Source organism: Diceros bicornis, chromosome 17 (genome assembly GCF_020826845.1).
Source record: "Diceros bicornis minor isolate mBicDic1 chromosome 17, mDicBic1.mat.cur, whole genome shotgun sequence".
Lineage (NCBI taxonomy): Eukaryota > Metazoa > Chordata > Mammalia > Perissodactyla > Rhinocerotidae > Diceros > Diceros bicornis.
Genome location: NC_080756.1, coordinates 29,325,439 through 29,340,320, shown reverse-complemented (window position 1 = coordinate 29,340,320; position 14,882 = coordinate 29,325,439). Strand labels below are relative to the sequence as shown.

The window sequence follows — 14,882 nt, the reverse complement described above, 5'->3', positions numbered from 1 at the left end:
TTCCTTAATAACAGAGCCTTCATTTAGGGGAGAGAGGCTGGGGGCCAGAAATGTGCCCAGTAAAAAGTACTCAGCTCCCCAACCATCTTTATTTATTGTTTTTTAAAATTGAACTATAATCGACACATAACATTGTGTAAGTTTAAGGTGTACAATGTATTGATGTGATACATTTATGTATTGCAATGTGATTACCACGGTAGTGTTAGTTAATGCCTCTATCAGGTCACATAATTATCTTTTTGTGTGTGTGGTGAGAACATTTAAGATCTAGTCTCAAAAATACGGAACACTTCACAAATTTGCATGTCATCCTTGCACAGGGACCCTGCTAATCTTTGATTATTCCAATTTTAGCATATGTGCTGCCAAAACGAGCAACTCAGTCATCTTTGTATCAAGAGGAAAGCTGTAGAGAGTTTAGCTAAGCTACTTCATGCTATTGCTGCCTCAGCATCCATTTTGTTTGGCCAAGCAGCCTGCAGGGACCTTAAACTGACACCAGCCCCCTCATGCAAGCGCATGGCCTAGAGAGCCGCTTCAGAGTAACAAGCACATGTGAGTTCCTGACATGATTTTCCCAACAGCCCTTGCAATCACAGTCTCCCCTGCCTCTGAGTGCCTGTATGCCTTATGCTCCTCTTAGATAAGAGCCCCGTGGGGCTTATCAAAAGCCTGCACCTGCCCCAGGTCCTGCCTCTCTCTGTCTACACTCCACCTTGACTTACCCTTGTAGCTCCTTGAGGCATGCCATGTACTTCCTCCAGGACCTGTGAGTGATAAACTTCTGTATTTCAATTTCTCTTGCGGTCTGTGGTTGAGCTACAGCTCACCATCTGGCACCCTGTGCTCCACTTAACAAATGTTAATTTCACAAAGTCGTAACAAAGCCACGTGACACTGTTAGAGCAGAGTTATAAATGAAAGTTATTCAGTGGTGCTTCCAGGAAAACTTCTTAAAGACATCAGCTTAGAATATGTTTTACCATTTGCTTTTCTCTCTTCCTGCAGACAAGGCCCGGAGAAGGAGCAGCCAGCCATCTTGTGTCTCTGAGGCAACAAACACAATAACAGAACACTTCATTTTAAGAATATTTGGAGTAAAAACATGGAGAGAGCTTGGGTCTCTGATACTACTGTTGAGCCACCAAATCAACGCTGGACTACCCATCTTAAGACTTCTTATTTGTGAGACAAGGCCTAATACTTACAGAAAGAGAAGCCACTCTAAACAAAAGATTTCACTTAGAATCAGAAGACCTAAATTTTTATACCCATAGCAACTGCAGAATCATTTAAAACATGGTGAAGCACATTCAAATAAATCTTAGAATTGTATATATATTCTACTTCTACTACATAATGACTAAAGTACATATTGTATAGAAATTAAACTATGTTGTTTCAGGAAATTACATTTTCGTGACCTCCGCTCTTTTTATAAAATTGTATTATTTCCCTCAATAGATAATACCCACAGATGGTCAAAATGAAAAGGGTATAAGCGGCTTTACAGTGACAGGTAACTCCCCCTCCCTCCCCTGTTTCCCTCTTCAAAGTCAATCACTGTTACCGGTTCCTTGAGCATCCTTCTCCAGAGCTAATCCTTGAATTTACCAACAGGATTATGAAAGGGTTTCAAGAAGGGAATAGTGAAAAGTGCCAGTACTGCTGGGACAATGAAGAATAAGATGGTGACAGAAAAGCACTCATTGCCTTTGTAAACATGAAAGTTGCTGGTGACCCCGACAAGTGGAGTTTCAAGAGAGTGTTGAAGGCAGACGTCAGATCAGAGAATGCTGAAAAAAACACAGGGTATATTTTCTAAACTGCTTGGATCCAGTAATTAATTGAAAACTTACCTTTACTAAATATATGTCAATTATATTTTTAATAGCAACATGTCATTATGAAATTAAATAATTAGTAATTCATTTTAAGAAAGTTCATCAAGCTTTTCCACAAAGGGCATATCATGAAATTACTCTTAGAATGTCAATGAGCTTGTAAGAAAAATAATTAACATTCAAGATTAAAAAATTAAAACATACTTTTCTAACTAGCAATAATTAATATATTCAATAAATGTATTGAGACTATTTACTTAAATAGTGGTACTTCACCAGACCTTCTTCATTGGACATGTTCTTTTGTTTTCCAATTCACTCTCATGGTTCCAACTACCTACCTGTGAAACTGTAGAATCTACATCGCCAGTCTGTCTCCTTCCTATGAAACAGATCTACTCTAAGAATTCTCTTGGAGACAATACTATTGTGTCCCATATTTATATGCCTATAAATTCAATATGTTTACAATTGAACTCGTTTTTCCCATCAAATCTGGTGTCTCACCCCTCCTCCACAGCTTCATGAGCTACACTACCATCCACCTACTTGTCCAAGTCAGAAAACTGGGAGCTAACTCTGATCCTTCCTTTTCCTCTACCCTACTTGTCCAATAGCAGTTACCGAGATGTGTTAACTCTGCCTCCTTAATATCTGTCAAATGTCTTGTATAAATATGCAGGATTCCATTTCATTGCTAACTGGACTAAGATCTTCTTCATTCTGACCTGGATACTAGCAACCACTTCCATTATTTGACTTTTAAAATCATCCTTAACACTGTTGCCTGAATGGTTCCTCTAGGACTTAAGCCTAATCATGTACTTGTCTTCTCGAAAGACTTCATTGCTACCAGATTAAGATCCAAATCCCCTGGCATGGCAGAATGGCCCCTTCACCGTCTGGCCCTTTGACATGAGTTTATCTCCCATCACCTTCACATTTGGGCACGGGACCACCCTCTCATTCCTCCACACTTTTTCAGCTGCCTGGCATGCCCTTCTATTCTGGCCGCACTGCTGGTTAAATATTTTTAAAATAATCCTGGGAGGTAGTAATACTTTCCTTCGGAAAAATGTACGGATTTGACAGCATAATGTATGTAGTAAGAGCTATGTAAAAGCAAAAGCACCATGGAAATATGTTTTACTAAAAGTTTTGATGAGAGTTTTAATTCAGAATTGCCCATAGTTAAGCATTTGCCAGTAGGTTCCTTTTAGAAACAGTTTACACCCTTTGGGGCATAGATCCTGTGTTTCATACCATGACTAATATAGACAACCAACATTTTAAATCTCCTTAGCCCATGAGGACAAGAGTCAGCATTAACCTCAGATACATGAAACTGGTTGAAACATACCCCCCCAAAGGCCTGATATCAGTTCCAGGACATTGGTAGTGATAAGCTTTTTCAAATCTAAGTGGATTGCAAAAGGATTCTGTGGCAGTTCGGCCATGAAAATATTTTTCAGAGCTTCTGGGAATACTAACATTTACCAAAATCTTTACAGCTCTGTCAGCAGTTCAGATTTGTAAAAGCTTTCCATTCCTCTCAATTTTGGGAGGAAATGAATGAGACAAAGGGTGTGTGTCCATTTGCACATAGCCTTTGTATCATTTATTCCCCCTCCCCCACAAAAACAGGATTTACACCCTGTCCTCTGATTCTGCTTAGAGGCATGCAAAATGGTTATGTGGACCAGGAGAATCAAGTGGATTTGAGCCATGGGGGTTGGAGGTTTGTTTAGAAAAGACCAGATGAAGCAGTTGAAACATTTACAGAGTTGGCTTTCTTGTTGCTTTAAGATGAAATAATCCAAATGGCCTCTACGTATTTAATCTTTAATACAAAACATTGTTTCTTTAAAATTCTTTCTTTAAAATTCTTTCATGGGTGTTTTAGAACCTAAAGATATTTTTAGGTCTGTTCAGATATGTTAAACAAGAGAAGAATTAATTTGTTATAATTAAAAATATATCTTCCTCAACTTATGATGGGTTTTACATCCCAATAAACCCATGGTAAGTAGAAAATATCATAAGTCAAAAAGTTGGTTAAACATGTATTTAATATGCTTAACCAACTGAACACTACAGCTTAGTTTAACCTCCCTTAAACATGCTCAGAACACTTACATTAGCCTATAGTTGGGCAAAATCACCTAACACAAAGGCTATTTTATAATAAAGTGTTGAATATCTCATGTAACTTATTGAATACTGTACTGAAAGTGAACAGCAAAATGGTTGTATGGGTACAGAATGATTGTGAGTAAATCGGTTGTTTACCCTTGTGATCATGTGGCTGACTGGGAGCTGCGGCTGGCTGCTACTGCCCAGCATCATGAGAGAGCATCTCACTGCATTTCCCCAGCCTGAGAAAAGATGAAAATTCAAAATTCGAATGCATGTTGCTTTTACACCATTATAAAGTCATTTTGAAGAATCTTAAATCGAACAATCATAAGTCAGGGACCATCTGTACGATCTCTTCAAAAGTTAATACCAAAAGTATAAAAAATAACTGCAGCCATGATATCCCTGGATTAGTTTCAAGTACAAAATGAAAATGAGTTTAAACGGCTCTGAAAAATAAAGCCATATCACAGCAGCGTAAAATTATAGAATCTGCCTGTTTTGGGATCGATGCTTATCGCTCTTCCCCAAAGGAATGTTTCATCCCAGAAATATTTCAGATTATCTTGAGAAGGCAAATCATGTCTATAACCATGTTTTTCCTTCCCAAAGAGGGTTAGATCACAAAGTCTGAGCAAGCTGATCATTGTCATCACAACTAGCTCTGCCTTCAGCCAAGAAGGAAGATAACTTCTTACTGAGCCAATCTGTAACCTGCCTCTTAGCAGTACACAAACTTAGCACTTAGCGGATTAGAGAAGTGCTTACGTAGAATTATTAAATATAATATTATTTACCTGCTGTCGCAACATCCTTTGATAAAATTGGTTTACAGGTTAACTCCCCTTTTAGGAGTTACACAAAATTTGTATCCACACACAAACTTGGGAAACATCTTTCTCTAATATTTATTTTTATTGTTTTTGCCATTTTCTGCAGCCTCTGGTAATAATCACAGAAAGCCAAACACATATTTTTTTCCAGTTGAGTTGAAAAACACATTAGGTTTCAACTCTTTATACTTTTATTTAAGTACCATGGTGTGTGTGTGTGTGTGTGTGTGTGTGTGTGTGTGTATAGTTATTCTCTCATTGAGAAAACATGGTGATTATCTTTTATAACTTCAAAAGGATTTTTACTTGACTTGCAAACTATTTTACATTTTGATTCCTGAAAAGATTATAAAATGCCATGAGATGAATCCAATGCAATATTCCTAAGTAAGCTTTGCATTTAATTTCTAAATATCAGTTCAAATCTTCATATTTGTTTATGTCAACATTAAGATGTATCAAGTGTAACAATTCCACTAATAAATATAGATGCCTTCCTATAATGTACTATGAAATGAAAACTGCATTATCACTGGAACAACCTAATCGCCACAAATATGCTATAAGCTCAGATGAGAATCATATTCCTATTTATTTTTATAATTCTTACAAGCATTTAACTCTCATCTATTTGCATGTCACATTTATAATTACCAGCAAAAATTAGTTTTATCTTCTTTATATCTTTAATAAAATACCAAACTCTAATATATCAGCAGTACTTCTTAAATTATTAACCTACCATTGTATCTTCTATAGATAAATTTTATGGGTTTTAATTGTTTGTCTTTAATCACAGGACTTCAGCTAAAAGAGAATAGTGCTCTCTTACCTTAGGCAGTTTAAGTTTTACCCCCCTACTTCAAAACAGGTAACTAAATCTCTATTTTGGATTGTACCCTCTGCACCCAAAATTCCTTTGTTTTCATTACCCCAAATTCTGAGAAGGTTTTAAGATCGTGGCTGGTTGTTGACCAGCTGGAATAATCTGTTGCATCTTTTCTCCATCCCACATCCAAATTTATCATGACCAATTGTTTCACTTCACTTTGAAAAAAATCAATGCATTGCAACATAATCACGGTACTATTGTGACCTTCATAGGATAAGGGCATTTCTAAAGAAATCATAAGGAAATTGCTGTTTGCTAGAATTTCATGAAATAAGTTTATTTCCACACATATTATGGAGAATACTAGTAGATTTTCTAGTGTACTTACAAAATATATAGTGCAGTTGATCTTCCTAGAAATAAAAAAAAAATTGAAAACTAAACATTATCAATAGATTGTTATGAAATGTGTAAAAAAACTTACATGTGAAAGTCCAGTGTTTTACATATGAGTTTCCTCCACAGTGAAGCTAATACCAAGCTAATAAGTAGGTATTTCATTCTCTTAATAGATGTAAAACTACTCAGAACAAACGCTAGTTCTCTTGTATAGGATTCATAGAGACGTAGGGTCATGAGGGAGAATAAATCCTTCCATGCTTTTTTATTAAAGATGCCATTTTTTCCACAAAATATTATGAAAAAATTTAATATTCTTAGGATTAACAATTCTTGCACAGTTCCTTTTGATCATGCGTTTCAAAATATATAACAAATTAGGAGTCGGGCTGGTGGCGTAGTGGTGGGGTTCATGTGCTCCACTTCGGCAGCCCGGGGTTCACGTGTTCAGATCCTAGGCACAGACCTGCACCGCTCATCAAGCCATGCTGTGGTGGCGTCCCACATACAAAAATAGACGAAGATTGGCACAGATGTTAGCTCAGGGATAATCTTTCTCAAGCAAAAAGAGGAGGATTGGCAACAGATGCTAACTCAGGGCTAATCTTCCTCACAAAAAAAAATATATATATATGTATATACATATATATATATATATATATAACAAATTAGAAACTGATCACTAGTGCATAAAAATGAAGTCATGAAAGAGAGTAGTACAAAAATAACTATACACTATGTGGTAAGAACTAGAGAATATATATCATTGCACAAGTTTTATGAAAATGTTTTTTAAAGCCAAGTTTAAGCATTTGAAGTATATTTCTTATTTCTTTTATAAGTTATGATTTAGTGTTATAATGTTCATAATATCAATAAAGATTTTCAATCCCTGAATACTGCCTTGCAGTGTACACTTATTTATGAATACAAATATGAGACATTTTCACAGATCTGTTAACTTTTTCCCTCACATTTTGCTTTTGTAAAAATCAGAGTCAGTACAAAGGTGACTCAAGTAATTAAAATTTATCAATACAGAGAATGGTCAAATCTAGCAGTATGAAATAATGGAAAGAATATGATCTTGGGAATCAGACAGACAGAGATTCAAACCCAAGCTTCACCATTTAATAGAGGTGCTGTTGGGAAAATTGCTTAGCATCTCTGACTTTTAGTTGTCTCATCTGTGAAATGTTCATCGTAGGATTGCTGTGAGTATTCATACAGATAATAAATCTATATATGAAAGGGGTGTACTCAGCCCATGGTGGGAATGCAATAACTATTGCCCTTTCTGTTCACCGTGAGGTGTGCTGAGCAGACGCTGTTGCTCCACATCTGGTTAAACCTGGTTATATAGCTTGTATCTAAATCTACACACAACTTATTGCTTTGATTGGCAGATTCAATCCAAATATCTGTTTATCTTTTGAGGAAAAAAAAAAAGTTGAGGAATAGCATAGACTGAAGGTTAGTAGTTCTACTTGTAATCTTGGTGTTATGAGTTGAAGTGTGCCCTCCACACACACACAAAACTCATATTTTGAAGTCCTAATCCCCAGTACTTCAGAATACAGCCTTATGTGGAGGTAGGTTAAAGAGGTAATCAAGTTAAAATGAAGTTTTAGGGTGAGTCCTAACCCAATACAGCTGGTGTCATTATCAGAGGCGATTTGGACACAGACTCACACAGAAGGAGGACAACGTGAAGATACGGGGAGAAGATGGCCATCCATGAGCCAAGGAGAGCGGTGTCAGAAGAAACCAACTCTTCAGACACCTAGATCCCAGGCTCTAGCCTCCAGAACTGTGAGAAAATAAATTTTTGTTCCTTAAGCCACCCAGTCTGTGGTTCTTTGTTGTGGCAGCCCTAGCAAATGAATACACTCAGTAAACACTTCTTAGCCTTGTGAAGGTGGATCCAATTTTTACACCTTCCAGGAGGCAATTTTCATAGCTTTAATTTCATTAAGTTCAGATTTTGAAAGTAATGTTATTCTTACCCCAAGTTATGAAAAGACTTAGAATTATACTTCTTCATATTGAAAAAATACATATCTAAAAAAACTTTTTATTCTTATTTAAGGACTCCAACTGGCAACAAAACTCAGATGCAATTAGCAAGTTCTTGGAGAGCATAGATGTGGGTGGTGGTGTCCAAAGGGAGGCTTTTCAATGCTGAGTTGGAACTAGGAATAGAATTCTTGCATTTTTATTGTGAAACTGGAGACAGCATATTAATAGAAAAATCTGGAAATAATTATGGGAAACATAGCTTTTTCTGTGTTTTACATAAGTAGCGTAAAGTACTAATTTATTTCCATGAGGTGAATCTTTCAAATACATAAAATTATTTTTCACTCCAAAAAGTACAGTTGACAGGTCTATTTCTGTGTGCAGCAGTTTTTGTTTTTACTATTCAGAATATTGTTTAGTCAAAGTTTATAATCACTCTGTTTCCATACAAATCAAAACCAAATAAATGAAACAAAGTAAAATGTAAAACCCTTCAAAATTTAGTGGTAGATATGGCAGAGTTGGGTTCCATGATCACGTTCTACCTTGTATTTCTCTTTTCATGTTGATTAGAAAAAAATGAATTTTTGAAGTTCTCCAAATATATAGCTCTAGAGAAATTATTCTACACAAAAGTCATGATTATATAACCAAGAATGCTAATTTGTGTGCCAAAAAGTCAGTTCCATCTTAATTACCATAACTCACTAATATGGCACCACTACCATATTTGCCGTTCCTCCCAATGGAAATGAAAATGTCTGAATCTATCAACCACATATTCAGCCATGTTAATGTACCTGACTAGAGAAAGCTTCCTTTTTCCCCATTCGACCACAACAGCCTTCACAGGAGATCAGAAGTTTATCTCTGCGCAGGGAGTCCAGGCATCACTTGGGACAGGAATGAGGTGGCAAGCCGAAAACAAGGGAATTGAGTGAATATTTTCATAGTGAACAGTGAGTATCTCAGCCTCCTTCCCCAGACCTGCTCCCAGAACAACTGTAAATGTGTGCAGGAGACTGGATAGTTTTTTTTTTGGAGAAACTGACCTGCCTCAGATGTGTGCTAGTCCCCCAAGGTTGGCATGCTGCTTGGTCACCCTGCAATGAAACCCACCAGTCACAAACCCCATCTCCACTCACAGATCTTTTTCGAACTTCACTCAAATATGAAAGGACAGCTAAGGAACATTTGGGGAAAGTTTTCAACTTGGGGGAGAAAGCCCCCAAAAAAAAAAAAAAAAGAGGAAAAAGAGGACCTGAAGGAAACAATGACAATGAATGAAGGAGAAGAAAATTTCCAAAAGAGGAAAGCCTACAATCACATCCTTGGAGAAGTAAAAGAAGACATCATGCCCATAAAACCAGAAGAAGGATGAATGAAAAAGAAACAAACACTGTGCAAGAAAGAGCAATGGTTTTTTAAAATATGATAAACAAGACAAATATTTCAATAGAAAGATTGAAATGTAAGATCAAGAAAATCACCAATAAATAGGAGAGAAAAAGTAAGGAAAATTAGAAAATTATATCAACAGAGACAACATCTAAATAAGAGTTCCAGAATAGGAAAACAAAGAAAAAAAATTTATCAAAAACAAAAGACAAGAAAAATTCTCCAGAGTTCAAAGATACAAGTCCCTGTATTAAAAGGCCCACTGGGCCCGCCTGGTGGCATAGTGTTAAGTTACGTTCACACGATCCTCTTCGGCAGCCCAGGGTTCACAGGTTTGGATCCCAGGCACGAACCTACACACTGCTCATGAAGCCATGCTGTGGTGGTGTCCCACATACAACATAGAGGAAGATGGGCACAGATGTTAGCTCAGGGACAATTGTCCTCAAGCAAAAAGAGGAAGCTTGGCAACAGATGTTAGCTCAGGGACAATCTTCCTCCTCAAAATAAAGCCCACTGGGTACCCACCTCTTTCACTGACAAAAGACCCATACAAACACACACTGAAGTTTCAGAAGAGGGTTAAAGAAAAGATCCAGAAAGCAGGCGGGGAGGAGGGAGACCTACACAAAGAAATAGGAATTATAATGGTATTGAATGTCCAACAGCAACATTGAACAATAGAAGACAGAGGGTGACAAACACTTTCCAACATAGAACTCTAGCCAGATTAAAAAGTAAGCGTGAGGATACAATAAAGGTATTTTCAAACATTCAAGGACTCAAAAAAATGTATTCCCACACACACTTTTCTAGGAAGCTACAAAGAAATGTGCTTCGGCAAAATGAGAGAATGAACCGAGAAAGGGCAGGAGTCAGAGATGCAAAACAGAAGAAAGTGAAGAGAAGTACTGAGTTTGAGATCTCTGCACCAGACTAGAGAGCAGCCCATCTAGATTAGAGCAGCGGACACGGAGTGACAGGAAAGAGGTCTCCAGGGGGGAAAAAAGTGGGTATTACAGGTTATTTGGTGTGTTTTAGCATCTGAAAAAAAGGTTCATAAATGTGTAAAGATTTGGTGGAGTATTGAAAAAAATATATATATATAGAAATCTAAGGAAATGAATAATAGGCACTATTACCTCCAGTTGGAGGGAAGAGAATATGTAAGAGAATGAAAATGTGATCAGAGTACTGTACTAAGTTATTAATAGCAATTTGTCAGAAAAAATGTAAACATTATAATTAAAATATGATATAATTGGGAAACTGGGAGGAAGGAAATGAGGGTGAGGTGAGGTAAGAGGTTAAATTCTCAACCACCAGAAAGGGGAGTCAATGACTCAGAAATACACAGGTAACTATCTGAGGCAACTTCCACGAAGTAGAACGGACTGGAAATGTTATTTTTAAACTATGCATATACGTTACTTTGATTAGAATAAAAATTAATGCTATAAACAACATTTCATATAAAATCAGTGTTAGGAGAAAGTAAATTTGCATAGTTTGGAGTGGTTACAACTTGAGAAGGTAGGTCTCTGGAAAGAAATTATTAAAAAACAGAAACTACTTTCCAGTATGGCGAAGACTTATGATTGTGGCTTCGGGCCGGGACAGGCAGCAGCATACACACCCTGGGCGACCTTGGGCCCGTTGCTTTAATTCCGAGTACCTCAGTTTGCCTCTGTAAAATGAGGGCAATGACGACACTTATCTTATGGGTTGGTGTGAGGATGCTTACACAGTGCTGGCACGTCACAAGCATTCAGTGAAAGTGGTACAACAAAGAGATCCCTGAGGACTGCAGGGGCTGGGTAAGTCTGTGGCTGGTGCTGAGTTAACCAGGTCATCTCTGATTTTGACCTGGATAAGAGGCTGAAAACGCATATGCCTGCAGGGTCAGGTGGAAGACCTAATGGATTAAGAGGGAGGGATGTTAGAATGAAGGCATGCACCGTGTGAATAACAAGGACTGTGAAAACATGCCCCATCCAAAAGGAACAGAAACTTCTCAGCTCCCTCCCATTGTGGCTATGCCAAAATGTAAGCCTTCTGTACTAGATTCATCTATTTTTTAGATCACTTGATTTTCAAATCATCTAATCTGATCATCTGATTTTAAGTCACAACAAATTTACAAAACCAAACAAAACCCACCTTCAGCTGTGTGTAGCCCACAGCTTCCCAGTTAGCAGTTTCTGAGGATGCAAAATCTCAGGCAGAGATTATATCTGCAACCTTGCTCTGCATGGCACTGAGTAAAACCATCCTGCGCAGGTCATTCCTTATTACTGTCCATGAGAAAGGCTATAGCATGTGCTCTTAGTTATTGTGCATGAAAATAGCTCTATTTGAAGCTGATGGTATTACGGAAAGGGACATGGAGTAATTATAAAATGTTGTAAGTACAAATATTCTTTAATATTCCAAGTACTGCTTAATGCCTTTTAATAACTGAAGAGTTCATTGATAATTTTGCTCCTTGATATACTTCTCCCCAATAATTCTGACATTTACTAAAAAGCAAGATTTTAGCTTCCATAATCGTAGATAAGCTTTTAAGTCCTCTACTGAGGTCATTTTAATATGCTTTTGAGATGTTGCAGCTAGCTGTTGAAAATACTTAGTCACAAGCAATATGTGTAACATGGTAAATAAAGCAAAACATTGAAGAGGAAAATGATTCTTTTCCTTTGACCTTGCAAATTTAACATATGAAAAATGAGAAAATTGGACATCTATTTAAAAGCAATAAATTACTACTTCTCTGTCCACCGTTAAATAAATTAAAGACATTAAAATAATCCAAATGTATCTGAACTGAATTATAAGGACTACTCTCCAGAAAACAGTTTTGTCTGTGACTAGAAAAATGTAACTTTTTTTTTTCTGAGGAAGATTCACTGTGAGCTAACATCTGTTGCCAATATTCCTCTATTTTGTATGTGGGCCACTGCCACAGCATAACCACTGACAGACGAGTGGTATAGGTCCGCACCCGGGGACCGAACCCCAGCCGCCAAAGCGGAGGGCACCGAACTTAACCACTAGGCCACCAGGGCTGGCCCAGTAGTTTCTTAATCTCCCAAGCAAATCCTGGGCATAGTGTCAGTGCAGACAAATATTTATCGGTGATCGCTAAGGATGAAGTGAAAGTGAATAACCATTCCAAAAATAATTTAAAAATCCCCAAATGTATAGCTAGTATGCAAAGTATTATACAGACATGAAAAAGTATCTTTGAAATCTAAAAGTATATAGCCCAAAATCACAAGATAATCAAACATTTACAGTGAACTATTCTCTAAAATTCTAGGTGTAATCATTACAATCTGTCTTCTAGTATTAAAAAAAAGAGAGGGGACCGGCCCTGAGGCATAGCATTTACGTTAGGTGCCCTCTGCTTTGGTGGCCCGGGTTCACAGGTTTGCACCCCAGGTGCAGACCTACACCACTTGTCAGCCACGCTGTGGCAGCAACCCATATACGAAGTAGAGGAAGACTGGCACAGATGTTAGCTCAGGGTGAATCTTCCTCAAGGCAAAAGAGGAAGGTTGGCAACGGATTTTAGCTCAGGGCGAATCTTCCTCAACAACAACAACAAAAAAAAAGGTATTCTCCCCAATATGGCCACTTGTTTCTAGTCTACCCTATATATATTCATAAACATTGACTTTTTAGAACATAGGTTGGCAAACTACAGCCTGCAGACCAATTCCAGCCCTGCCCATTTGCTCACTATTGTCTAATGACTGCTTTCTTTTCCTACTACTATGGCAGAGTTGAGGAGTTGTGACAGAGACCGTAGGACCCACAAAGCCTGAAATACTTACTATCTAGTCCTTTACAGAAAAAAAATTGCTGACCCTTGTTTTAAAAATATATTAGAGCAAAAATTATTATTTGTCCCTTTTGGGAGATACTTTCCTAAGAATAGAAACACTTTTCTTTTACTTCTTTCATATAATTCACAGTATTTAATTATTGGGACAATTATAATTTCTTCTTTTATTACAAAATGATGAAAATTCTAGGTCAAGGGGAAATGACTACTGTCATTTGTCTTTGGCAAATATTTTTTAAATATGTTCCATATGAAACACTATAATGATCAGGGGAAGTATGATCTATACCAGTGGGTTTCAGAGTTTTCTCATTGTAGATTTCTATTTTCTCAAACAAAATCTTACTCTGGAATTCTATTTTATAGAACACAAAGACCATTATACAAGTTTCTCCATAGTTTAGCCAAAAAACCCCTCAGGGAGTTCTTGAACGTTAGAGCACATAGTTTGCAATGGTCTAGAAGAATTGCTGAGATATGGGCATGTGCAACTGGATCATAACCAGAGAAAAATAATCAATGACTTTTATTTCCTTCATTTCCCTATAATAAGACTTTACAACAGAGACTGTCATATAAGAATGCAGTATATTCTGAAGGACTTTCTCATGGAACTCGATGCATCCCCCACAAACTAGGACTTGAATATAATGGCTGATATGACCAAAATCATTTCCGTCTACATGAGACATATCTAATACATTCCAGCACTTTACAACTTAATTAGGCTGTATTTATTGCTCACGATATACTCTAGGTACCACCAGAGAAGGTACCTATATTTGGTTTAGTGTTTGAAGCAAACTTAATAAGCTAAAATAGTCACAGAAATGCTCAAGATTTGAAGAGTGGCAAAATACTGACTGATTATTGCAAAGACAATTTGCCTCCAAGTTGGCTCCTCAAAGTAATCACAGAAAGAATTATTTAGAAAAGCCCTGAGACCAGCCCAGTGGCATAGTGGTTAAGCTTGTGCACTCAGCTTTGACGGCCTGAGGTTTGCAGGTTCGGGTCCGGGGCCTGGACCTACACACTGCTTGTCAAGTCATGCTGCAGCGGTGTCCCATGTGTAAAATAGAGGAAGATGAGCACAGATGTTAGCTCAGGGCCAAGCTTCCTCAAGCAAAAAGAGGAAGATTGGCAACCGATGTCAGCTCACGGCCAATCTCCCTCACCAAAAACAAAAACAAAAAATCTCTTTTTATCATTCTTTACTTAAATTTAGAGACAAGTGTCATTACTTTTTGGAAATTGTCTTCTTCCTGTGCCTCGCTATACTTAGTGCTAACCCAAATACACCACGCTTACCAAATGCTATGTGATCGGGATGTGTGTCTGTCCTGCTTTTTTCTGCCATATTTCAGTGATATTAGGATATATGTAAAGGATAATATTAAAAAGAAGTTCTCAATTTGTAAGGGGAAAATAAATTTAGGGGTTAAATAGAAGATAGACCCACTCTAATTGTATACAGCTGTCTGCCCACATCTTCTGGATTTTGCAACACAAATCCAGCCACAGATCCTGACTCCTATACCCAGCTTCAACATCAGACTCCTCTTGTTTCTGCC

At 37.4% G+C, this 14,882-nt stretch overlaps 1 non-coding gene across 1 annotated transcript; it reads right to left on the bottom strand.

Annotated features, from left to right (window-relative positions):
• Positions 1-278: 278 nt before the first annotated feature.
• On the bottom strand, positions 279-381 carry LOC131416585 (U6 spliceosomal RNA). The gene has a single exon (XR_009222605.1). It is a non-coding gene; the product is annotated as a U6 spliceosomal RNA (small nuclear RNA).
• Positions 382-14,882: the final 14,501 nt, after the last annotated feature.